This window comes from Ailuropoda melanoleuca, chromosome 1 (genome assembly GCF_002007445.2).
Source record: "Ailuropoda melanoleuca isolate Jingjing chromosome 1, ASM200744v2, whole genome shotgun sequence".
NCBI lineage: Eukaryota > Metazoa > Chordata > Mammalia > Carnivora > Ursidae > Ailuropoda > Ailuropoda melanoleuca.
Genome location: NC_048218.1, coordinates 10,324,826 through 10,349,208, shown reverse-complemented (window position 1 = coordinate 10,349,208; position 24,383 = coordinate 10,324,826). Strand labels below are relative to the sequence as shown.

Below are 24,383 nucleotides of genomic sequence, written 5' to 3'. Positions count from 1 at the left end.
TCAGAGGGGAGGGGGCTGGGGGAATGGGATAGACTGGTGATGGGTGGTAAGGAGGGCACATATTGCATGGTGCACTGGGTGTTACACGCAACTAACGAATCATCAAACCTTGCATCAGAAACCAGGGATGTACTGTATGGTGACTAACATAATGTAATAAAAAAACATTAAAAAAATCAGTATGTCTTTAATATGTATAATTCTTGTTATGATTGACATTGAGCCTATTTTCATGTTTTAGGAACCAAGTGTATTTCCTGCAAACTCTTCATCATTTCCATGCCCATTTTGCTGTTGGTTTGTTGGTCTTTGTCTCATCAACGTGCAGGAGCTCCTTATGTACTGGGGAAGTAAACCCTCTCTGGTATGAACTTACACATATTTCTCACTTTGTCATTTACTTATTGACTTTGCTTAGGGTGTTTGTTTGTTTGTTTTGTTCTGTTTTTAAGTTGGCACCACAGTGTGGAGCCCAACGTGGGGCTTGAACTCAAGACCCTGAGACCAAGACCCGAGCCGAGACAAGGGCTGGGCTCCTAACCCACTGAGCCACCCAGGTGCCCCTGCTTTGGGTGGTTTTAAAATTTTTTTTAGCTTTCTGCCATGTGGAAGTTTTTTATTTTCATGTAGTTGAAATTGTCAACCATTTGTTTCATGGCTTCTAGATTTTGAGTCATAGTTACAAGACTTTCCTCATCTCCCATTTTTGTTTTGTTTTTTATGTTTTAAATTTTTATATTTAATGTTTATGCAGTTGGAATTTATTCTAGCATAGATGTGAAGTCTATATACAAAATATTTGTTATCAGGGCACCTGGGTGGCTCAGTTGGTTAAGCATCTGACTTTAGCTCAGGTCATGATCTCAGGGTCCTGGAATTGAGCCCCATGTCAGGCTCCCTGATAGCAGGGAGTCTGTTTGTTCCCCTTGCTCTCCTTCTGCAACCCCCAACCCCACTCATTCTCTCTCTTTCTCTCAAATAAATAAATAAAATTTTCAAAATGTTTGTTATCAGCACCACTTACCAACTGGTCCATCTCTCCCCCATGTATTTGAGATGTCATCTGTATCTTAAAATTTCTGTATGTGTTTGGATATTTTTTAGGCTTTTCAATTCTGTGCCATATGTCAGTCTGATTAGTCATATTCTACAAATTATTGAAGATTTTAAGTGCATTTAAATATATAATGTAGCTATTCCTCATTTATTTTCTTTATCAAAATTACTTAGGTTACTCTTATTTGTCCATGTGAAAGTTAAAATCACCTTGAATAGATAAAAATTTCTTTTTATATTTTTACTGGAATAATATTTGTAAATTAACACTTGTAAGTTGAGGGAAATTAACATAAGGCAAAATCTTCCTGTCTAAGGACATGGTATGTCTTTTAATCTATTCAAGTCTTGTACTTTCTCTCTCTCCCTCTCTTTTAGTTTTTGTTCACTTATGAGTGTTTAAAATATTATGTAGGCCTTGCCTGTATCCTATTAAGCTTCCTTTTAATGACTTTATCTTTTTTTTATTGTAAATGAGGTATTTTCTTACATTATATTGCCTGATTTGTTTGTATGAAGAGAAGCTATTGATTTTGGTAGATTAATTTTACATATCCTACTATCCTACTATATTCTATTATTGATTATAGTAGTTTCCACTTATTTCTCTTGGGGTTTCAAAGAATAAAACAAATCCCCTAAAAATAGTGGTAGTTTTACCTCTTTTTGCTCAATCTTTATACTTTCAATTGTGTTCTTTTTCTAGTTGTGTTGGCTAGTACCTCTAGTGCAAAATTAAATAATAGTGTGATAGTGAGCAAACACTTGTCTTATTCCTGACTTAAGGGGGAAAGCTTCTAGTATTTCTTGTTTGAGTGTGCTTTTGGTTTTGAGGTTCAGATATATATTTAAAGGGTATCTATTCCCATGTTATTGCCTTTGAAAAATAAAGGATGAATTGTCAAATTTTGTCAAATTCTATTTGAACATGTATGAAGGTGACTACATAATTTTCTCCTTAGAATTAAGTGGATTTCCTAATACTGAATCATCTGCATTCTTGGAATAAGCCCTATTTGGTCCTGGTGTGCATTATTATGTTCACTTGCTGATAAATTCTGTTTGGTGGTGTATTTGTTAACATTTTAGTTGATAGTGAAAGTGCACAAAACTTAAGTATTTAAGTAGATGAGTTTATGCATGTGCGTATGTATGTGGGTGTATATGTTTATATGCGATATATGCATAATAACCTGCACATAAAACTATGAGAAGCTAATAGATGAGAAAAATGGAATAGAAAACATACATGATTAATCCTCAAAAAGGCAGAAAATGAGGAACAAAGGAATAGAACAGATGGAACAAATAAAAACCAAATAGCAACATGGTAGGATTTCATGCAACTATATTGGTAATTAGTTGAAATGTAAATGTAAAACACTCCAATTAAAAGAATAAAGCAGTCAGACTAAATAAAAAGAGTTGAGACCCAGGCACAGACTGTTTACAGCGAGCACAAATCAAATGTAAGGGCAAGGTTGAAGATGAAAGTAGAGGATGACAAAGTTGTACCACACAGTACTAGCAAACAGAAATTTGGCTGACTTAATAATAGACTAACTATACTTTAAAGCAAGAAGTATTACTAGAGTGAGAAGGAAATGTTTCATGATGATAAAAGGGTCAATTCAACAAGAAAACTCAAGAATCTAAAGTTTGTATGTCCTTGATAACATGATTTCAAAATAGAAATGAACAGAATTAAAGAAATAAATCAACAACCAGAGCTGAGAATTAATCATGTATTTTCCTACTACATTTTCTCATCTGTTAGCTTTTTTTTTTTTTTAAGTTTTTTATTTTTTCACTGAAGTAATCTCTATGCCCAATATGAGGCTTGAACTCACAACTCCTGAGATTAAGAGTTGTATGCTCTTTTGCCAACTGAGCCAGCCAGGCACCCCATCGTCCATTAGCTTTTTAATTATACTTCTTTGGGGTGTGATTGCCCTAAATATTTCACTATGCATCTCTGACTTATTATCTTTGACCTTAAATTGGTATTTTTTTAAGAGAGGGAGGGGCCAAGGGAGGGACAAAGAGAGAATCTTAAGCAGGCTCCATGCCCATCATGGAGCCCTATGTGGGGCCCAATCTCACAACCCTGAGATCATGACCTGAACCAAAATCAAGAGTTGGTCGCTTAACTGACTGAGCCACCGAGACACCCTTAAATTGGTACTTTTATCTCTTAATTAATAATGCAGTAATCTTAAAACAGTTTAAGCCCATTTACTCTATCCCACACTTTGGGGTATTGTTGTATAATTTTACCTCTCATATGTTGTAAAGCTCACAAGACATTCTTATTATTTTGGCTTCAAACAGAAAATATTCTTTTCTCTTTTCCCATGTATTTATTCTTTCCACTGTTCTTTTTTTTTAACATTTTATTTATTTATTTGACAGAGAGAGAGGCAGCGAGAGCGGGAACACAAGCAGGGGGAGTGAGAGAGGGAGAAGCAGGCTCCCCACTGAGCAGGGAGCCCGCTGAGCAGGGAGCCAGATGTGGGGCTCGATCCCAGAATGTCACGGTCATAACCTGAGCCAAAGGCAGATGCTTAAGGACTGAGCCACCCAGGCACCCCTCCACTGTTCTTTGGTCCTTTCTGAAGTTCTGTGCTTCCATCTGGGAACATTTTTCCTTTTCTCAAAAAAATGTCCTTTAGTATTTCATGTAGTGCTCTCCACAGGGGATAAATTATTCAGTGTTTGTTGTTTGTTTGATGCCCGAAACATTTTTATTTTGCCTCTATCTGAAGGACTTTTGCTGGATATAGAATCCTAGTTTGATAGCTTTTTTTTTTCTTTCAGTGCTTTAAATGTATCATTCCATTGTCTTGTGGCTTTCACAGTTTCTGTTGAAAAAGTCAATCATCAGTTTTACTGTTGCTTCATTGAAGGTCATGTGCATTTTTTTTTCTGGATGCCTTTAAGATTTTCTCTGTCATTGATCTTCGTTGCTTCACTTAGATGTGTCTAGATGCATTTTTCTTTTTATTTATCTTCTTTGGGGTTCACTGAGACTCTGGATCAATGAGTTGATGTCTTTCATCAATATTATAAAATTCTTGGCTATTGTCTCTCAAACTTTGCTTCTGCCCTTATTTCTTTCCTCTCTTGACTCCAATTATACCTATATTAGATCTTTAGACTGTGTCTCATGTATCACTTTTGCTCTATTCTCTCTGTGCTTTATATTGGATTTTTCTGTTGATCTATTTTTGAGTTTACCCATCCTTTTTTCTGATGTATACAGTCTTCTTTTAAAACCAAGTTCTTAATTGCAGCTATTATATTTTCGGTTGTAGAATGTCCACCTGATTATCTTCATGGATTCCATTTATTTTCTTTAACACATTTATCATATTATTTTAGAAGCATAGAGGCTGCAGCTGATATCTTCACCAGTGAGAGTTGCCTTTTCCTTCTCATAGGTGGAAGAGGTGAAAAGCAGATTGCTGTAGTCTGATCAGAAACTGAGTCGGGGGGTACCTGGGTGGCACAGCGGTTAAGCGTCTGCCTTCAGCTCAGGGCGTGATCCCGGTGTTACGGGATCGAGCCCCACATCAGGCTCCTCTGCCATGAGCCTGCTTCTTCCTCTCCCATTCCCCCTGCTTGTGTTCCCTCTCTTGCTGGCTGTCTCTATCTCTGTCGAATAAATAAATAAAATCTTTAAAAAAAAAAAAAAGAAACTGAGTCGGGTTGGGGTTGGATTCTAGTTTAGTAAGATGCATTACACCTCTGGTTTGCCCTGCAAGTCCTGCCTTTTGGAGGTTTGAGCTAAGCAACCACTCCAAGCAAGGTAAAATTTGGCAAGTATCTTGAGGGAAAGACTGGTCATGTGTCTGGCAAGCTTCTCCACCTGATGGGACTATTTCCTAAGCACCTACAAGACTGCAGGTTATTTCTCTCTGCCTTTCTAGCCCAGCCCCAGACTTTTGGACACCCCCCCCCAAGAATTTAGCAAATGTCTCATGAGGAAAATTAGCCTTGTGTTTTGGGCTCTTTTTTTTTTTTAAGATTTTATTTATTTGAGAGAGTCAGAGAGAGCATGAGGCAGGGAGGGGCAGACGGAGAGGGAGAGGGGCCAACATACTCTCCACTGAGTGCAGGGCTCAATCTCAGGACCCTGAGATCATGACCTGAGCTGAAGTCAGACACTTAACCAACTGAGCCACCCAGGCATCCTGGACTCTTTTTTTCTCTTCTTAAAGATGTATCTATTTATTTGAGAGAAAGAGAGAGAGAGAGAGCGCACACTGGGGAAGGGGCAGAGGGAGAGAGAGAATCCCAGGCAGACTCCTTGCTGAGTGCAGAGCCAGACTCAGGGCTTGATCCCAGGACCTCAAGAACATGACCTGAGCTGAGATCAAGAGTTGGATGCTCAACCAGCTGAGCCACCCAGGTGCCCCGTGTTTTGGTCTCTATTAATTTCTAGTCTGTTGCACTAACCAAAAGTTCTGCCTTTTTCTCTTCCTGGGTAATCTGTTTGAGCCAAGCTGACATTAGCTCACATCCAGCTGGTGAGTATCAGCTCATGTACGATGAACTCTTACTCCTCTGGAATTTTCTGTTTATCTAGCACTTGTTTTCATGGTTCTCGACTGTCTTGAAAATACGGTTATTTCAAACTTAGCCAGTCATGGTTACTGCCTTACAGAGAGATCGTTGATCTTTCTGACCTATTGCATTCTACCTTGAAGCCCAAGTACCCTGTTTGTTGATGTTTTATTTAGTCTTTGTTGTTGTCATTGTTTGTTGATTTCTTGCTTCAGTATCCATAAGTGAAAGTAATGTATGAGGGGTTTTTTTGTGTGTGTGTGTGAGCAATCCTTGTCAGGTTTTGGTATTATGCTTATTTCATAAAAAAAAAAACATTTAAAAACCTTTCTCTTAAAAATGCTCTAGCACAGTTTAAATACCATTGGAATTACTCCTCTGTAATGGAAAATCATCTTGGTCTGGAGCTGTTATTTCAGAGTGGCAGGGGGAAACTGTAGGACAAATTTCTTTGATCCTCTGCAGCTGTTAGTTTATTTGATTTTCTATCTCTCCTGGAGTCAGTTTGAACAAGTTATTCTTTCTTTCACAGCACTGTCAAATATAAGTCACACATATAATTTGAAGTTTTCTGAGCCATATTTAAAAAGCAAAAAAAAGCAGATAAATTATTTTAAATAATATTTTATTTAACGAAACATATCTCAAATATTATCATTATCAATATTATAACATGATCAATTAAAATTATTAGTGAAATGTTCTTTTTTTTGCTTCATGGGTCTTCAAAATCCAGTGTGTATTTTATACTTACAACACATCCAGGCTTAGACTGGCCACGTTTTTGGTGCTCAGTTTCTATGTGTGGCTAGTTGCTGCTGTATTGGAGACCTCAGCTCTAGAACACTGTCCTTTTCATCCATGTTTACAAATGTATTTGAAAAATTATTTTTATGACACTGGACAAACTACTTTTAGATGATTTGTTTAATATCCATTGTTTTTCCAGTTATTGGATCCATTTAATCTTATTTTGTATATTTGCCCTTTCTTCCTCCCTCTTGATTTCATTAGCCATTAATTTGTATATATTTTTTGTTCTTCAAAAAAAAAAAAACCCAGCTTTTGAATTTATTAACTAGTTATATAGTCTTCTGTTTTATAAACATTATATTTTAAGTTTATGTATATATTTATTTAACTTTTTATTAATTTATTCCTTTAGCTATCCTAACCTTCAGTTTATTTGATTGTTTTTCTAACTTATTTATTATGCTATTTCCTTCACTTATTTTTACTTTTTCTATTAATGAAACTATATAAGGCATATGCATTTTCATTCTGTGCTGCTTTTGCTGTATTGCTCTAAGCGCTCACAGTCATATCTTCCTTATTACTCTTGTCTCTTGTTCTGTGTTATCAGTTTGTATTTTTTCCCTTTGACTCCACAGTTGTTTGAAAGATTGTTTAAAATTTTCCAGTAAGTAAGGGCTTTTTGTCTTCAGATTTTTGACATTAATTTCTACATTGTCATTAAAGAATGTTTTCTGTTCTGTTTTTGTTTTTTAGAAATTTTGAAGTTTATTCTGTGGTCACTTGAAAAGGAGGTGTTCTCTATTTCTCTTATTTATTATATGATTTAGTTCCCCTTCCCACTTGCCTTGTAAGGCTTTGAACATGGATTTTTCTTTTTGTCTTTGGTATTCTGTAGTTTCACTATGATGTGTGTAAGGATGGGTTTATTTTAATGATCGTTCTCAGATTTTGGTGTACTTCTTTAACTGAGGGTTCATATCTTACTCCATTATTGACCATCTAAGTCCTTATGTTTTTGAAAATTGCCCATTCCTTTCCTTTCTTTATTGAAACTCCTCTTAGTTGTACATTGGTTTTTCCCATTCAAATGTTCATGTTTCTCAATTTCTCTCTCACATTTTCCATCTCTATTTTTTTGAGGCATGTTGGGTAATTTCCTCCAATCTTTCAGTTCACGGATTCTTTCCTCATCTGTGGCAGATACACTATATCAATTCCAGTTTCCCATAGGAAGTTTATATGTTTTCTTTCTCAAACTTCCATTTGGTCCTCTGGCCCTATCCCCGTTCTATTTTCATTCTGGGCCTATGGTTTATGTTTCTTCCTTTATATGTTTAAATATGTTAGTTATCTCTTTTATATTGTCCTATTATTTGTCCTATGTCCTATAGACGCAACTATCTGTTGCGTCTGTGATTTTCCCTCATGGAGATTCATTGCCTCATGCAGTTTACTGTTTCTGTTTATCTTCAGTGTGGCTCATATTTTCTATGGTAAGTCCCAGTTCCCTGAGTTTGAGGACCACGACTACAGGGCAGTTTTGATTCTTCTTCCACCAGGACCCTTATGGATTCTTTAGTACTGAATTACTTTGGCATTGATGTTGTGTCTTGGGACCACTGTGCTGGGAAGATAGTGTGAATTTATATTCATCAACAGTGCCAGCCTGGGTGTCTGATTTCTAGTATTTTTCTCTTTCTTCCCCAAAGTCCAAGTAGATGACAAGTGTCCTTGTCACTTCTCAGACTGGTGGGTGGAATGTTCCTAATCCTTAATTCTCATTTCATGTCAGGAGCAGCACTCCGTGAAACCCAGCCCTCTGTTTTAGATCAGCTCCTCCTCTGCATGAACATTGAATCTGTACCTCACAGCTGGTATCAAGGCCTGGTTTCCAGAAGTTTCTCATCTTGGGGCACCTGGGTGGCACAGCGGTTAAGCGTCTGCCTTCGGCTCAGGGCGTGATCCTGGCGTTCTGGGATCGAGCCCCACAAGGCTCCTCTGCTGTGGGCCTGCTTCTTCCTCTCCCACTCCCCCTGCTTGTGTTCCCTCTCTGGCTGTCTCTAGCTGGCTGTCTCTAGCTCTGTCAAATAAATAAATAAAATCTTTAAAAAAAAAAAAAAAAAGAAGTTTCTCATCTTGAGATCCCTCTATCACTTCAACTTTTCTTGCCTGAGAGCCTGACTACAAATAAATATTTTTCCTGTTAAGTTTCATCTGGAGATTTTTATCCATTTAAAGTGGGGGAGAGGGGTTTACCAAGATAGTGACCAGAATTCCACAAATAAAATTTGAATAGAAAAATTCATTGTTACAATAAGTCAAAGACAACTCTATCGTGGAATAAAATTCAGAACTTTCTTGAATTTTTAAGATAGTCTGCACACTAAAGAAATTTTGCTTAAGGCAGAGATTTGGGCCAATTTCCTTCATCCCTTGAGGTTACGTGTTTGTTCTGTTTTGTCATCAGGGGTACTTCTGTGGAAAATTCTGAGAAGCATTGCCCTGATATGACCTTGACTGCTAAAATGGAAATCACTCTGTGGGCAAGTCCCTGACACGTAAATTAACACCCAAGCTGGAGAGCACTTGCCTGGCTCAGTGGTCCGCATCCATTGTTTTGCCTAGGCCTGCCCTAAAATGTGAGGAAGCAGATCTTTAAACATTATTATTACCCATAACAAAAAGTTATAACATTACGAAAGACTATAAAGTGGAAAGAAAAAGAGCCCCAACCAGTCACCCCTCCCTCTCCCTCTGATTCCCAAAAGACCGCACCGCTTACAGCTTCTCATGGACCTTTCCAGAAATGTTATGTGCACACGGATTTTTTTTTCTTTTTAGCACAAATAGGATCATACTATACTTGCTCTGTAGATTTAGTTTTTTTTGGAGGGGGGAGTTTTATTTATTGCTACCTTTTGGATGGTTTTCCTATGAGCACATGTAGCTGTGCCTCGTTTTCCCACTTGGATTTCCCATACAATCATGATCCTCTCTTCATAGACAGTGGGTCTACATCCCGTATTTTTTGCTATTTCCAACAACACTTCAGGGAGTGTACTTGTGCAGACATCTTTTTGTAAGTGTGTGAGCAGAACCTAGAGGGGAAATGTGGGCCAAAGTTTTGCTCATTTAGGCCTTTGACGGACAAGGTTAGGCCACACTCCCGAAATGCAGCAGGTGTTTGAACTGTTACCAATGGTGGGAGAACCGCCTGGTAATCAGGACTTTAAGGAGCCTCCAGATTTCTCTCTGCTTGGCATCCCCAGGGAGTGCAGTGATGGTGCCCCCGGTTGAGGACAAAAATCTGGTTTTGATACCAAGATCAGATACTTCTTGTTTTTTGAAGAATGTGGTTGCTTGAGAGGCTTTTGGGATTCCCAAAATGGAGAGCAGACATGGGGCAACTGCCGGGAGGGCAGAATAAAGGACAGCGGCTGAAGGGTCCTTATTACTGAACTCCTCAACTGTTTTGATAAGTAATACATTTCACTATTAAAAAAAAGTAGAAAATGTGAAAACACACAAAGGAGTTAAACTACTAATGTGTGGGCAATTAAATAATGCTATTTGTTTAAATAATTATTTAATTTATTAAATAATTAAGTAAAACTACTTTGTGTAGGGGTAGTTGGCACACAAAGTAGGTAATAAAAATAATTCTAGCACCGAGACAAACTGTATTTGCGGCCATGGCCCTTTGTTCTTAGAAACCGGTTGCTAAACATTTAAAATATTTCTTCTGTGTGTACTCTATGGGCATGAAGTTTGAATGTAAAGATAATGCAAGGTTATTCTGTGCAAACGGTTACCAAAATTGACCCTGGCCTTGATGATTTGTAACTCTCTTTTTTAACTTTGATGAATTATTTTTTTGGATTATTTTTTGGTGACTGCATAGTACAGAAAGGATGTGCTATCATCCATTGAGCTAATCCAAATACCAGTAGACGTTTTGGTAATTTCTAGCACGGCAATGTCAAGAGCAGCACCATAGTGAATATTCATGAGTGTGTAGGACTGCCTTGCACACTTCTTTGGTTATTTCCTCAGGATACATTTCTGAATATGGAGTCACTTGTTCAGAGGTTATGTACGTGTTTAAGTCTTCCTGCTCTATTTTGCCAAGCTGACCTCTAGATAGATCGCATGAATTTTTATCGCCACTAACAGTGCATAATAGCAGCAGTGCCACTACGTGGTATTTCTTGACCATTTTATGAAGCAAGAAACAAATAGAACAGGAAAAAAAAAGAAACGCATCTCATTTTTTAACTTTACTTTTTTATTACTAGTGAGTGGCAGCATTTTTAGATGTTGTAAATTTTATATCCTTTACATATGTGTTCACTTAAATAAACTGGTCTGTAAGAGTTCCAAAGAAAATAACAATTATCAAACCTTTGTTAAGTGTGTTGCAAATATCCTCCCTTTTCTGGGAGAATCTCTTGATTATTTTCTGAAAGAGAGATCTGACACAGAGTCAGGTCTGTCTCTTCCCTCTCCATTCCCGTGAGCCAGCTACAGGTTAGCAGCTGTCTTTCTGCAAAGGATCCGGAAGCCCAGAGGCTGAGAAAGGCTGGTGGGGTGCTGGGGACAAAGCTCTGGCCGCAGAGTCTGGTCACGGACAACCATCATTCCATAGGATCGCAAGGCCATGGTGGCTCTGGGCAAGGATTACTTCACCACTGCGGGCATTGCTTGCCCAGGGTCTTGCTGTGATCCCCCTGAACCGAGTGATCTGGGATGGAGGCTGCCCTAAACGCCCTGGGGTCTGGAGCATATTGCTTCCACATTCCAAGCTGGCTGCCGTGATATTGAGCCTCCTTCTTTGTCCTTGGTGGATGCAGGGCCAGCAGGCTGTGTTTTCATGGTTTGTCAAATGTTTCCCTGGGCCTACATATCACTTTGGGCACTGGGACCTTGGATGTTGTCCTCATTCAAAACCCATTCATCTTTAGTCAGCAGTACTTGAGTGGCATGGAATGCAAAGGCAGCTTTTTTTCTTGGTGGGGGTCATGATTAGAATGCCTAGAATTCCTGCAGCCGTCTTGATACCAGACAGAGAATGAAGCCCACACCAAAAGCAGAGAGAGGAAAAGAACTGGGTCCTTGTTGACATTCTTGAACCACTTATTCAACTGGCCCCGAGGCTCCCTACAGGGAATATTCATGATATAAAATAATACATTCCCGTATTGATTATGCTGGTTCCGGCCAGGGTTTCTGTTCTTTGCGGCCAGAAGCTCCCAGCGGATGGGGTAGTTATAATGCCAAAACCCCCCAAAGCCCACAGCTTCTTAGCATGTCCCAGGAGCAATATCTGAAAATGCACAGCAGCATTGTTCGTCTGCAAATCTTCTCTGAGAGGAAATTTCCTTTACCCTCTCCTCTGGTGAGCTGGTGCGCCTACCTCTGCTGGGCTTCTCTCTTTCCATCCTCCTGGCTCCCACTCTTCTGGGAAAGTCCAGAAGGCCCTTCCAACATGTGCATGTCTCCCCTTCAGGCTCCTGTTTGTGAGGAACGGTGAATCGCTGCTCACTAGTCAGGCCCAGCTCACTACTGGGGAGATGGCTCACTATCAGGGGGATGGCTTGCTAGTGGAGGGGTGACTCATTGGTGGGAGGGATGGCTCACTCGTAGGGGGGATGACTCACTAGTTGGGGGGGGTGACTCAATAGTGGGAGGGGCAGCTCACTAGAGGAGGGGCAAAGATTTCCAGCTGGAGAAGATTTGGGAAGACCAGTCACATTGAATGTATTCGGTTGGCAACATGGGTGGTATTGTTCTCCAGGACCTAGGCTCTTTCCTTCTCTATGCTTTGTCATCCTTGGAAATTGGCCTCATCCTCCAGCTGGTTTCAAGATGGCAGCATCAACCTGAGAAATAGCATCCTGAGGAATGAGGGAGACTTTTCCTGTGGCTTTCTCTCAGAGGAGAGGACACTCCCATTCCTGCTTCACTGTACCCCCAGCTGCCGGTTCTGTTCATGTCTTACTGGCCATCAGTGTGTTGCAGGGTCATCCTGAGGGAATCACTGGCCACTAGAATGCAGGGCCCCTTTCTGAGGAGGCCCTGCCCTGGGTTCACAGCTACATGGGTGTGGGGCGGATGTCTGAACACAATGGGCGTTCTTTGCAGAGGGAGGATGGGAATAATAGATACTGTGACAGTCCAGGGTGCTGTCTATAAATGTGATTTGCAGAGTTTCACCCTGTTCCAGAACTTGATCTACGATATTTCTAACACCCACCTCAACCCCATGAGGTTGTAGCATTACCTCATTTTACAGAGGCGTAGACTGTGCTTGGAGTTTAAGATCTTTTTTTTTTTTTTTTGATATTATTAAACAGCCCTTTTTCTAAAATACTGTGGTAAGAGAGTTTGCGAGTGGGCAGCTTGGGGCTATAATTTTCCAGGTGGTGAGTGGAGTTCAGCCAAGTGCAGTGCGATGCCCTCCCACCTTCCCGTCAGGCCAGGAGCTCCTCGGGAGTGGGCTCTCCCTGGATGCTCCTTGCCCCGAACCGTCGAAAACCACTGTCAGCCAAGACAGGCCTGTTCCTAATAACGGGAAGGCTTGCCAGGTACATGACGGAATTACACCGGAGAACAAGTGAGGCACAAACCTTTCTAGATTGACATGTCTTTCCACCCCCACTCCAGCCCACTCAGGGCCACCCAACAAATGATGCCCTGGGGCCTTGGCATGCAATTAAAAGTGAAGAAATGCTTAATCAAATCATGCCACTTGAAGTGAGTTGGGCTGGAAGGAAAACGCTGCAGAGCGCTGGCCACAGTGGAAATTTCCAGGCCCAAGCAGACACCAAATACTCCCAGGTTGTTTTGAAATAGATACCGTTGTGTTCTGTCAAGTTCTGAGATCCGTTTGCAAATATTTAAAAACCTTTCCATTAACAAGGATTGCTTGAGGAGATCACACACAGACATATTCACACGCATCCACACTCACCTCACTCCCCCTGCCCGAAAGCCTTCTACTGCATGCATGGGGGAAGCAGAAACCCACAGCGGGCACTGCAGGCACCCCAAGTGTCTCTTCAAACCGGCTGAAACCCATGAATCCTCTCTATCATCCGTTGAGACAGCTCCATTAAAAAAAAAAAGTTTATTTATATTTTCCCCCCTCAAAAATGTCATGACTAACTTTCCATTCATTATCAAAATATTCTTTTGCCACTAATTTCCCTTCTTGGTTAAAATAAACAAAGAAGCAAACCCTGTTGGCATTGCATCTTACGATGCACTCTGCTGTAAACAAGAGAAACTTTTCTTAACGGATCTTGAAGATCCCTCCCGTGAGAATTTCCTCTGTTTATCAGCTTCATGTGGCACAGACGGCAAGCAGCCATTATGAAGTGCAGGGGCAAGGGGAGGCTGTTGAAAATATGCCAGGACCCGGCGTCTCATCCTTCAAGGTGATGCTCCAGCTTCTCAAGCCAGGTGCCCCCCTCCTCCCGTGTCCCAGCCAAGGGTGCGGAATCAGGGGACCCAGACCTTGGGGCTGGCTACTGTGGAACCTCGGGCAGTCCTCTCACCTCTCTGCCCTTCACCTTCCTTCCCCATAAAATGAAGCTGTAGGATCTTATGATCCCTAAGCCCCCTCTAGCATTGAACTTCTAGGATTCTAATCTGGCAACGTCTACAGGAAAAGAAGGTGGAGGGATTCTTGACTACAACAACAACAAATCTTAGTTTTGGGGATTCCAGAACATGCAGTGAAGGATCCTATGTGAAATCAAAACATTTCATTTTCGAAAGGCAGAACACAAGAGAAGTAAGTCAGAAAACTAGCTCACCCAAGGCTTCCTTTGAACAACACAGCCGAAAGCCTGTCCCAATGCCCCAAGATATACCCCACAAATGGAGGAAAAGTAAGGGGGTGCAGAGCATCCCTTCTTAACTGCCCTGAACCAGGGGAGAGTTCTCAGCCCTTTAGCTTCACTTCTATTCCATGACCTAATCTGAATGACTATCTACCCGCAAGCCTTCTAGAGAAATGATGAGGGACCTGAACGTGGGGATGATTCTCTTGACCACAGAGAAGAGCAGAGGTCTGGGGAGGGACACACCTTAAAGTAAACCAAGGCAAACCATTGAGTACTTCTGTGATAGATGTGGCTGTTGGTAGATGAGACACTGCTCAACATCCCTTAGGGCGTCCTCCAGGCTGGTCTCCTGGACTTGTTCTACATGGAAGGGATGTTGGGGTAGGGGTGGGGGGAGGGACCACTGTTAGGAAAGGTGTGACCTTTCAAGATTGGCCAAAAGGAGATGTCGTCTCTGCTGGGGAAATTCCCCTCTTGGGGCGTGGCAGCAGTGATGTAGCCAAGCCTTCTGGAGACCCCTGGTGTAACGTACAGTCCTGCAATGGGATTAGGTCCTGCAGCCATGGTAGTGAACGCTAATTGCCCTGGGGCATTTGGAAATGGGAAGGGACTTGAAGGGCTGGAGGCTTGGATTTCCATAGTACTACTAGGTGGGAGCTATCATAGCCGTCCCCCTAAATCAGGGTAGCGGAGAGAAATAAAGATGATTCTGAGGACGCTCTGACAGCCATGCCTCAGCCATGGCTTCCAGTTCGGGCCAGGAGATGGGTGCTTGTGCCAGTTTCAAGGGAAATGAGAACAATGAGGATGATACAGTGCTGTCTTCCATAAATCTAAATCCATTTAATTTAAGAATGTTTTCTATTTTGAGATCATGTCTTCTCCAGTTTTGGTATTAAAAATGTTCTTTCTTTAATGAAGTGATGGCAATAGGTGGTAGATTTTTTTTAAATGTCCTTATTTGACAAAATAAAGAATTGGCAAATCCAGCTGATGCCTGTGGCCAATTCTGCTAGTTTTCTCCGAGTATTGGTTTTCCCCTTCTTCCACGCCAAGAGAAATTAAAGGGGGCATGCGACCACCCAGAATAAAGCCTAGAGTTCCCAGTTTTCCTTGGAACTAGGTGTGGCCAGCTGTTGAAGTTATGGCTAACGGGATGTTTGCAGAAGTGATGCCTGCAATTTCTGGGTAGTATCCTTAAAGAAGGGGCCTGTCTGCTCCCTGCTACTTTACCTCTTCCTGAAGGCTGGAATATAGGCATGGAATTACCTGAGACTATGCAGATGAATGCAATGCATTGGGAGTGGCCGAGAAACCAGACAGAAGGAGCCTGGGTGCCCCCAAACCACAGCACTACCATATCAGCCCAGGATGCTTGTGTAATGTGAGAGAAATGGACACTTATATTTCATGTATCTGCAGATAAGATGAGTCAGGATTTACATGATATTTGCAATGATGAAAATGGATGAGATTATCCAGGAATAGAGAGTAGAGGGAGACATGAGAGAGACTAGAATGGAGACTTAAAGAAGTCTAACATATGATTATATAGAGGAGGAAGAACCCCTAAGGGATCTGAAGAGGGGCAGCTGGAGAACTAGGAAGGGAAAATGGTGGGGAGTGACCAGTGGAAGAGTGTATTTCAGAAGGAGAGTGTTCCAGTTCCACTGATGATGAGAGAGGTCAAGGAAGAAGAGGCCCAACATGGCCATTCTGTTTAAAATGGAAGTAACTGGTGGTCTTCTCAAGGACTGTTTCATTGAAGTGGTGGAATGAGAGCCAGGGAAAGGGAGCGAGGAGCAAATGGGAGGTGAGAGAGAGACAACATGCTCAGAAAGTGTGGCCACGAAGGAAACAGCAAGAAAGTAGGAGCTGGAGGGAGATGAGGAGACTTCTTTTCTTTTCTCTTCTGTTTTCTTCTCTCCTCTCCTTACCTCACCTTTCCCTTTCTTTTTCTCCTTTTCTTTTTTTTTTTTCCTTTTTAAAAACTGCAGAATCCAGGGCACTTACCTACTGATGGGAAGGACCCAGAGCAGAGAAGAGATGGTAAAAACAGGAAGATAATTCTTACAAACAGCTCCTGAAAAGATGGGAGGCAAGGGAGGCAGAGAGCATCTGCGAAGGAACTGGCCTCCATAGGAGGACAGAGTTGGGTGCAAACTCTAGGAATGCATGTTGGGCAATTGGTTCTCTTTTCTCAGTGTGACAGAATGCAAAGTGCAGCTGTGGGATTTGCCTCCAGCAGCACTGTGGGGCAGGTGTGGGGAAGATGGATGCTGGTGTTCATCCAGGGTTGGAATTTTGCTAGATGGTGGGATATGAGGACAGAGGAGAAAGAGACTGTATGGTATTTGGAAGGGAGTAATTAAATGACTAGATCATTGAATCTAAGCAAGATAGAATGGAAGCTGAAGAGAGTGAAAACAATGGACAAGGAATATCTGGAGGGGTCATTGGTCCAAAGGCCCCAATGGGGTTGAGTAACAGATGTAGTGGGGTTATGGGATTGAGGGAAAGTTAGGATATGAATGGGAGCACTTGGGTTCAAGATTCAGAGGTGGAGGAGCCTGGAGTGTCAGTCAAGTCAACATGGACATGGGAGTGGGGGCTGAGGAGGAGGAAGGGGGAGGTCACTGGAGATGGGAGGGCAAGGAGCCAAGAGGCCAAGATCATGGCTGGGCCAGCTGTAAGGATTCTGAAGCAGCAACATGAATGGGGGTGGAGAAAGTTGTGAACCATTTGCTAAATATTGGTTGGATGAAGAAATGTACCAAACAAAGTGCAGAAATGACCTACGCTAGGGCAAGGAAGAGACCTGAATGACCTTAGCCTCAGTTGAGCAGATAATTTGCAAAACCGTGAAAGAAATGTTCTGGAAGTGACAGTGCAGAGCAAGGAAGATGTGAGCCCAATTCCTAGCCCCAAGGTCAAGACATAAGAGTAAACAGTTTCCATTTGGGAAGCAGATGCAGTCTCTCTCTCTGGGACAGCCAGCAGCAGCCAGCTTAGTCACCTTAGCACCTCCTAGGAATCTTTTACAATGCAGATTCCAGGGCCCCACCCAGGCTAATAAAATCTGAATGTTTCGGGAAAGTGCCCAGGCCCAGGGCTGGCTTCATAGGCACAAGTCCCACTGGGCCTCGCATTCCAAAGGACCCCATGCTTAGTTTAATGCAATCTTGAACTTCTTAATAATTTTTGAACAGGGGGCCCTGCAAATTCATTTTACGCTGGGCCTCACAAATTTGGGTAATCAGGCCTGTTTGGGTAGCAGCATCCTTCGAGAAATCTCCCCGGGGGAGAAGTGCCTGGCTGGCTCAGTCAGTAGAGCATGTGACTCTTGATATCCGTGTTCTAAGTTCAAACTCCACGTTGGATGTACAGATTACTTAAAAGTAAAATCTCCCAACAAATCAAAACCACAATGAGATACCACCACACACCTGTCAGAATGGCTAAAATGAACAACTCAGGAAACAACAGATGTTGGAGAGGATGTGAAGAAAGGGGAACCCTCTTACACTGTTGGTGGGAATGCAAACAGGTTCGGCCACTCTGGAAAACAGAATGGAGGTTCCTCAAAAAGTTAAAAATAGTTCTACCTGATGACCCAGCAATTGCACTACTAGGTATTGATTCAAAGAATACAAACAGTGATTTGAAGGGGGACATGCACCCCAATGTTTACAGCAGCAATGTCCACAATAGCCAAACTATGGAAAACCCAGATGTCCACCAACAGATGAATGGATAAAGAAGAGGTGGCATGTATCTATATCTATCCATCCATCCACAATGAAATATTACTCAGCCACCAAAAAGAATGAAATCTTGCCATTTGCAATGATGTGGATGGAACTAGAGGGTATTATGGTAAGCAAAATAAGTCAGTCAGAGGAAACCAAATACCATATGATCTCATTGATATGTGGAATTTAAGAAATAAAACAGATGAACATAGGGGAAGGGAAGGGAAAATAAAATAAGATGAAAACAGAGAGGGAGGCATCCATAAGAGATGCTGAACTCTAGGAAACAAACTGAGGGTTGCTGGAGGGGTGAGGGGTAGGGGGATGGGGTAACTAGGTTATGGGCATTAAGGAGGGCACTTGATGGAATGAGCACTGGGTGTTATATGCAACTGATGAATCACTGAATTCTACCCCTGAAGCTAATAATACAGTATATGTTAACTAAATTGAATTTAAATTTAAAAAAATCCCCCCCAAAAGAAAGAAGAGAAAGAAAGGAAAGAAGAGAAAGAAAGAAAAGAAAAGAAAAAGAAAAAGAAAAAGAAAAAGAAAAAGAAAAAGAAGTCCCCTCAAGGGATTCTGATGTGTGGCTAGAGTTGAGAATCACCAAGTTAAGCCAAGAGTTGGAGGGAACACAAGAAGAAATGGCTGAGGGTACAGGTTGCCAGACTGAGTGGGAGGAAGATGGCAGAGGGTATGAGGGAGAGGGCGCATGTGCACAGAGATTTCCATGCTAGGTCTATGCTTGGTTCCTTGGAAAAGGATGAGTGCGGGAGCCTATCAACTTTGCCATGGCCCAAAAAACAGGCACACTGGTGGGGTGTGGGGCTGGAGAGCCTTTGCCTTGCAGTCTTCTGGGGAGCGCACAGGCAGCCTGGGGGGCGGTGGACAGAAGAGCCTACGTAGGGGTAGGGACAGGTGTGAACAAGCTGGGCACATGGCTCTGGCCTGAGGCACTCTGACTGTTCAGGGGGCTGGGCCGGGGCTGGCCTGGGTGGGAGAGTCTCCAGGGCTCCTCAGAGCTGAGAGACTCAAGACGTTTGGCTGGAGGTCGAGGTTTGGGAGCCACCATCACATAGATGGAACATGGAGCAATGCCAGTCCCACGTTTTGAGCCCTCACAAGACTCAGGGAACCTTACCAGAGCCGCGGCATGTCCATGAGAATCTTGTTTTCCCCCGGGAGTCTGAGAGGAAGTGAGCAGAGCTATGTAAACCGAGACAGGGCTCTGGGAAGAGAAGGCTCCCCAGAGAAACGAGCCACAAACACAGGCGCCACAGGGTCACTTGTCAATGAAATGTTGGTTGTTTTTCTAAACTACGAGAGATAAGAGGTGGTGAAATCTTCCCTCCGCTTCAGCCGTTTAGTATAAATATTTCTTTCAAAATCAACCCAGACAAGGCTGGGCCTAAAGGAGAAGCCAGGTACATGAGCCCTGTGGTCCCATCTTTGGGAGCTGAATTTGTCCAGGGCTGGCCCAAAAGCACCAGGTGGAACCAGGCACATCTGAGACTCCTGAGGCCCTTCCAGAAAGGATGCCGTCCTAGGGGCAAAGGAGAAGCTGTCTGAGGACAGTCTCATCTCAAGCCTTTATCAGTGGTCGTGGGAGCAGCAGACACCACTGTCACTCTCCCAAGCCCAAGCATGCCTGGGCAGCAGGAGAGGCTGGCAAAGGTCACCGGATTGGGGTTAGCTCCAGATTTGCCAGAGCAAATCTCAGCACTTGCTACTTCAGCAACAGCTGAGGCATGACGGCAGCCTCTCACCTGGGTACATTTTCATCTACCTTGGCCTCAGAGGAGCCTCGCCCCTCCTGCTCGCTGGCCTCCAGCCTCTTGTGGTCCAGGGGGATCTGTTCCAAGAGCAGCTGTGGTTCCCCTCCTGCGGTAAGGCTGAGCTGACTCCAAGTGTACGCGGGCTGATGGGGGCGCTGTCCGAGCGGTGAAAATCCACCTTCCTGTTCTCGTCCCGTGGTAGGATCAGGCAGCCACATAGGGAAGGCCCACAGCATGCTGGAGAAGTTAAATGTCATCTCCAGGGACACAGGCCACTGCGGATATGCCACTCTCCACAGAAAGGTCCTAAAGTTATAGGTTCTCTTGGGCCACTGAGAACTGCTCTGAAGTCTGACTCTGTATTTTAACTAGGCCAGGATTAACATGGTCAGGACAGTCCACCTTCCTAGTTGGTTGGTTGGGTGGTTGGCAAGTGTGATTGATACCCTTTGGCTAACCATCCTTAGTACTGAAATTTCCTTAAACTGCTGTTGGAGAGGATGGGTTCTCCCTCCCTCTTCCAGGTAAGCGCATACACAGAACCATGAAGAAGGTTCCATCTGCTCTGGACTTCCAGCTTACGGTATCACATACCTAAATGTGTGGTGTCCAAGAACTTGGGTGTTGTTCTTCTCATGCGGCTGATCCATCCTTGTGCACATGAGTGAATGTTGTGTGGGGCGCAGGCTCATATCTCTGGAGCATCCCACAGGGGCATCATTTGTGACCAATCCCCTACTTCTCACACATTTGCATATTAGCCCCAAGTCCCATGACTTTATCCCTCCTTGAAATCTCTCTCTCTCTCTTTTTTTTTTTTTTTTTTGGTCTGAGAACCTTGCCCTAACCTCTTTAATTTAAAGAGCTTCTTGTTTTGCTAGCTCTTTCCCACCCACTTCTGCTTTTGGGTTAGAGGAACATGGTGGTGGTGGTGGGGGGTGTTGGGCTTCAGATTAGGAAGGTGGGGAAAGAAAGGAAGGCTCTGGATCCTGGAAGACAGTAGACTGCCCCCCACCAGCCACCTCCTGACACACACACTCAACCGTAGGTGCTGAAACGCTTGCTCTTCAGTGTTAATCTGCCGAGATTTGCTGAGTTTAGGAGGCTGGTATTTGCTCAAGAATGTTGTCTCCTCACTGACCTTGAAATACACTAAAAGGTCACTTTCATTTGCCTCTTTCTGCTGAGGATTTTCCCCCTCCATTGCAACGGGTATGGGGGAGCCATCCTGCCAAGTTCTTGTCCTGGTGGAAAGCTTCGTGACTTTGCAAAGCTGAGAACCGGCTCCTTCTTGTTTCCGGAAGAGTGTGGGTCAGAATGGCTATGTGGTGCGCCTGCGCACATAGGGAAGTCCTCTCTGGCCCTGGCCGCAGTGTGTCCCTTCCTGGGAGCCAGTGTCCGTCCTTCTGCCAAGAAAGCAGAGTCCTTGCCCCCATGTGGGGATCTAGACCCCTTGATCCCTAGGGCATTTCCTGGTTCAGAACACCTCTAAGGTCTCCACAGCACCTGTTTCTGGCTGACGGTCAGATATCCGGGCTCCAGCACCTCCTGGTTTGAGTGTGGGTGTGGGTGTTGCTCCAATATCTGTCTGCAGCCCCTGCCCTAAATCAATGGTTTCCGACTTTTCTGACTATGTACCCGTTTAGTAAAAGGTTGCGGTGTTGGGGTGGATGTTCCCAGTATGTTTACTTACAAACTACACATTCTGTGAATTCTAAAACATACGTAAAGCTGAGGTTAAAAGAAGGAACAAGACGACATCAACAACGTTTTAAGTGTTAATTACAGTGGTTTTGTATGATCACTAGTTACTGCCTCAAGGCATAATATGAATCTAGATTTACGGTCTGTTGTTAACAAAAAGGGATGTAAGTGTGCAGTGGAAGTGGTCTTCTTGTTAATCCGGAATCATTTTTGGCCGGCTTCCTGGCTTCCTGTCCGATCTGAGCAACTCCCCAGAGCTTTTTTTTTTTATCATGCTGTGGGAGAGGGAAGCCCACCTCTTGGGGACAAGTCAGCCCTACCTGGCCTTTTTTCTCCCTGTGCAAGCAGCCTCAACATTGTTTCCGGTCAGGTTTTTGGTAGTAATCTTAAAACTACCCATTCGTTGTGTGAGAATTGATTACATCACAATGAGATGATCTAATCCATAAATCCACTCCACTGGGTGCCGGCAGAGTGTCCCCAGCCTCACACTGCCCGGGAGCTAGCTCGTCCCTCAAGAGACTCAGATCCTGCACATGAGGGACTCAGGGACCTAGGAGCACCTTTATATTAACTATTAGAATATTAGCTTGCTCCAGCTGTGGTAACAAAGTACCACAAATTGAGTGGCTTGAACAATAGAAGTTTATTGTGTCACAATTCTGGAGGCTGGGTTTTGGGGTTAAGGTGGCATGGGGTTGGTTCCTCCCGAAGGATGGGAAGGAGAATCCGTCCCCAGCCGCTCTCCAAGCTTCTGGTGGTGGCTGGCAATCTTTAGTGTTCCTTGGCTTGTCAACACCTCACCCTGATCTGTCTTCAGCTTCACATGAAGTTTGGTCCCTCCTCTTTTCCCCTTGATTGTTCACCCCCAGTTCTTACTGGAGGGCAAAGGGGGTGTGAACGTGCAGAAGAACAGGCCTTGAAGGGCACCATTGGGAATTCCACAGAAGCGTAGTTTAACGATGGACTTCTGGCATCAGTATGGCCAAGTGAGATGCCAGCAAGCCTCCTCTCCTTTCTTCCAAACCTCAGACATAATAAGAAAGACAGTATTAAGTGAAGGCATAACTTCATTCAAAAGCAGGAAGGGAGAACGCAGTTTAGTGGTTTTTCAAAAAGTTAAACCCTCTGACCCGGCTATTCCACTCCTAGGTATATACCCAAAAGAATTGCAAATGTTTTCAAACAAAAACGTGCACGTGAATGCTTATAACAGCACTATTCACAATAGCCAAAAGGTGGAAATGACCCAAATGTCCATTGGGTGGTGAATGGATAAACAGGTAGTGGATGATCCATACAATGGAATATGACTCCACCATAACTAAGAGCAGAGTCCTGCTAAATCTTCTGTCAGGGATGAATTTGAAAACATTACGTTGAGGGAAAGAAGCCAAACCCAAAAGCTTGCATATTGTATGATCCCATTTATATGAAATGTCTGGAATAGGTCAGTCTAAAGAGGCAGAAAGTGGATTGTGGTTGCCAGGGGCTGGGGGCAGGTATTGTTGGGGGAGAGTGGGGAGTAGTTGCTTAATGGAAGGGGTTTTCTTTTATGGGTGATGAATGTGTTTTGCAACTAGATAGAAGTGATGGTTGCAGAAGGTTGTGAATCGCTGAATCACTGAATGGTGTACTTTAAAATGGTTAATTTTATATTATATGAACTTACCTCAATTAAAAACATTAAAAGCAAGAAGGGGAAGTCTTGGGGGATCCTTAACCGTAAATGGCTTGAGGAGGCACTGTGGGGACCCTCCGGTTCTGAGTGAACAGCCCCAGGAGGGAGCACTGAGTGATACCTTCCGGCGTATTGACAACTCTGCAATGGCCTGGACAGCCTCCACCGAGCTGTCTATGGGAAAAGCCTCGCAACAACATGGAATTTCTTTTTCTTTTTCTTTTTTTTTTTTTAAATCAAATGGCTCGGTGCTGTCTGCTGTTCAGAGCTCTAGGACAAGGTCAACGTATTAGTAATCATGACTTACACAACCCCTTCATGTCTTCTCTATCTCACTCCCGAACCTTAAAATCTTGTATTTTAAGTTCCTTCTGTTTTCTTTGGAATGCAGTTCATTGACTTGGAATGACTATAATCTCCGGTGGAGAATAACATGCTTACTGGGTAAATAGCTCCTTCTCAAAGAGCTGCAAAAAGCAGATTATGTGCAAATTCGGAGAATGCTTTTTGGTGCCAAGCTCTGGTTGGATTTGAAAGGTCCTGTCAAGTTTCAGATTCACAGCTTGACATTTACATGGTTATTTCTGCCACTTATTAACTGCGTGTGTTAGTAGCAATCTAATTATGACTGCCCTCTTCGTTTGCCTTGCGAACGGTAAGAGGAGATTGCTTTGAGACAAGAGTTCACCCTGGGATGTTCTTCTTGAGCACATCTGGGGAAGGATGGGGGTCAAAAGGGCTGATGGCTTTGGCATGAGTTCCTTTTCGTCTGTTACGTTCTTGAAGCTTTTGCCCCAAGAACCCTGGTTGCTGGGCATTTCTGCTGCTCTGGGTCCAGGAAGAGGCAGAAAGATATGCTCTTGGGACCCGAGAAGCTCTCCAAGTGCAATGTCTTGAATAGCCTTTGTTTCTAGGAGATTCTGAGGCACATGGATGGAAGCTCTGCCTTTCTTTAAGGTGGTGCAGAAAACCAGCCTGAGTTGGGAATTGGGAGGAGACAACATCCTGCTTTTTGAGAAATTTGTTCTAATTTTTTACATGCTGACATTAAAAAAAGATCTCGAGCTGTGATTCCCAGCTCTGTGCCTGCAGGGCAAAGGGAATCTACTCTGCTCTAAAGGGGTCTGGCCTCTCCAGGCTTCTGGTTATAATGTTCACCTTCTCTACCCTGTGAGGCTGTAGGGTGAAATGGGTCCTGAAAGGGAAGTGGTGGGGGGACGCAGTAGTAGGGTCTGAGAGAGCA

General features: G+C 43.2%; 1 protein-coding gene across 5 annotated transcripts in view; it reads left to right on the top strand.

Annotated features, from left to right (window-relative positions):
• The window catches only part of KCNE2 (potassium voltage-gated channel subfamily E regulatory subunit 2), a 189,015-nt gene that overhangs the window by 46,135 nt on the left and 118,497 nt on the right, over window positions 1-24,383 (top strand). The window contains exon 3 of one of the 5 annotated variants that reach the window (XR_004624002.1): window positions 242-900. The exons of the other annotated variants lie outside the window; for them this stretch is intronic. The gene's annotated coding sequence lies outside the window, so the exon portion shown is untranslated. Of the gene's footprint in view, window positions 1-241; window positions 901-24,383 lie in introns of those variants that run through there. 5 annotated transcript variants of the gene reach the window in all.